The following is a 2,500-nucleotide window of genomic DNA, read 5'->3' as shown; positions in this document are numbered from 1 at the left end:
AATAACTAAACATACATACACACACACACACACACACTAACTAAATGTACATACACACACACACTAATAACTGAACATCCATATACACACACACACACACACACACACTAATAACTAAACATACATACAAACAGTAATAACTAAACACACACACACACATTAATAACTAAACATACATACACACAGTAATAAACAAACACGCACACACACACACACACTAATAACTAAACATACACATACACACACACACACACACTAATAACTAAACATACATACACACACACACACACTAATAACTAAACATACATACACACACACACTAATAACTAAACATACACACACACACACACACACACACACACTAACAACTAAACATACATACACACACACACACACACACACACTAATAACTAAACATACATACACACAGTAATAACCAAACAAACACACACACACACACACAGTAATTAACAGCAGAAACATCCAAATACACACACACACACACACACACAGTAACAAACAGAACTACCTAAACACACACACACACACACAGAGTAGTAAACAGAAATATCTAAACACACACACTTAGACACACATAGTAATAAACACAACAGAAATACTGAAACATACATACACACAGTAATGTCAGAAACAACTAAACAGACACACACACGACTTTGCTGTTTCTAAAGTGTGTTGTGAGTCAGACACACACTCATTGTTTGCGTTTGAGATGTTCATGTGTGGTAAACTGTTCCACAGATAGTTTCATTGAGTGTGTTTGGTGTGTGTTTTCCTCAGCTGTTGTGGTTTGTTGTGTTTAGATGACGGGGGTCAAACCTGTTGAGCTTCCTGAAGCCTGACCTTTGACCCTTCAGCTGCAGGGGGGCTTGTTGGCGTCTGATTGGCTGACGGTCGTATCCTGGCAGATCTCAGGTCAGTTCTTGTGCTGCTACACACTCAGTACTGTAAACTGTGTCTCCTTCAGAATGATGAGCGCGGCTCACTTTAACGATCAGTTCATCAAACAATACACATTTCCTGAAAGCACCGATGATCATCAGAGTAGTGTCATGGCAACCTATGTTTTTATGCTTCTTTAATTACATTATTACACCGCTCTCTGGAATACTTGCTCCTGATTGGTCAATCGATTATTATTCAGCGATAGCATATATATGTAAGGGCTGTATATAAATAAGTGCTGTATATAAGTGCTTTATATATGTAAGCGCTGTATATAAATAAGTGCTGTATATATGTAAGTGTTGTATATAAATAAGCACTGTATATATATTTAAGCGCTGTATATAAGTAAGCGCTGTATATATGCAAGCGCTGTATATATGTAATCACTGTATATAAATAAGCGATGTATATATGTAAGCGCTGTATATATGCAAGCATTGTATATAAGTAAGCGCTGTATATATGCAGGCGCTGTATAAAAGCGCTGTATATATGCAAGCGCTGTCTATATGTAATCGCTGTATATATATAAGCGCTGTATATATGTAAGCGCTGTATATAAATAAGTGCCGTATCTAAATAAGTGCTGTATATATGTAAGCGCTGTATATAAATAAGTGCTGTATATAAATAAGGGCTTTATATATGTAAGCGCTGTATATATGTAAGCACTGTATATAAATAAGTGCTGTATATATGTAAGCGCTGTATATAAATAAGTGCTGTATATATGTAAGCGCTGTATATAAATAAGTGCTGTATATAAGTGCTTTATATATGTAAGCACTGTATATAAGTAAGCCCTGTATATAAATAAGTGCTGTATATATGTAAGCGCTGTATATAAATAAGTGCTGTATATATGTAAGCGCTGTATATAAATAAGTGCTGTATATATGTAAGCACTGTATATATGTAAGCGCTGTATATAAATAAGTGCTGTATATATGTAAGCGTTGTATATAAATAAGTGCTGTATATAAGTGCTTTATATATGTAAGCGCTGTATATAAATAAGTGCTGTATATATGTAAGCGCTGTATATAAATAAGTGCTGTTTATAAGTAAGCGCTGTATATAAATAAGTGCTGTATATATGTAAGCGCTGTATATAAATAAGTGCTGTATATAAATAAGGGCTTTATATATGTAAGTGCTGTATTTATGTAAGCGCTGTATATAAATAAGTGTTGTATATATGTAAGCGCTGTATATATGTAAGCACTGTATATAAATAAGTGCTGTATATAAATAAGGGCTTTATATATGTAAGCGCTGTATATATGCAAGCGCTGTATATATGTAATCACTGTATATAAATAAGCGATGTATATATGTAAGCGCTGTATATATGCAAGCATTGTATATAAGTAAGCGCTGTATATATGCAGGCGCTGTATAAAAGCGCTGTATATATGCAAGCGCTGTCTATATGTAATCGCTGTATATATATAAGCGCTGTATATATGTAAGCGCTGTATATAAATAAGTGCCGTATCTAAATAAGTGCTGTATATATGTAAGCGCTGTA

At 34.2% G+C, this 2,500-nt stretch overlaps 2 protein-coding genes and 1 long non-coding RNA gene across 4 annotated transcripts in view; 1 reads left to right on the top strand and 2 right to left on the bottom strand.

Annotated features, from left to right (window-relative positions):
* The window catches only part of zgc:112334, a gene marked incomplete at its 3' end in the record, with an annotated part of 817,035 nt that overhangs the window by 135,845 nt on the left and 678,690 nt on the right, over positions 1-2,500 (bottom strand).
* Positions 1-2,500, bottom strand: part of prkar2ab (protein kinase, cAMP-dependent, regulatory, type II, alpha, B) — a 773,085-nt gene that overhangs the window by 135,843 nt on the left and 634,742 nt on the right.
* Positions 1-2,500, top strand: part of LOC141380116 (uncharacterized) — a 68,087-nt gene that overhangs the window by 39,763 nt on the left and 25,824 nt on the right. Inside the window, exon 3 of one of the 2 annotated variants that reach the window (XR_015521625.1) lies at positions 825-936. This is a non-coding gene — a long non-coding RNA (uncharacterized LOC141380116). Of the gene's footprint in view, positions 1-824; positions 1,940-2,500 lie in introns of those variants that run through there. The other variant, XR_015521624.2, reaches the window with a different exon arrangement.

The sequence above is a fragment of the Danio rerio genome, chromosome 22 (genome assembly GCF_052040795.2).
Source record: "Danio rerio strain M-AB ecotype USA chromosome 22, GRCz13ab, whole genome shotgun sequence".
NCBI lineage: Eukaryota > Metazoa > Chordata > Actinopteri > Cypriniformes > Danionidae > Danio > Danio rerio.
This window is presented reverse-complemented; position numbering and strand designations above follow the sequence as displayed.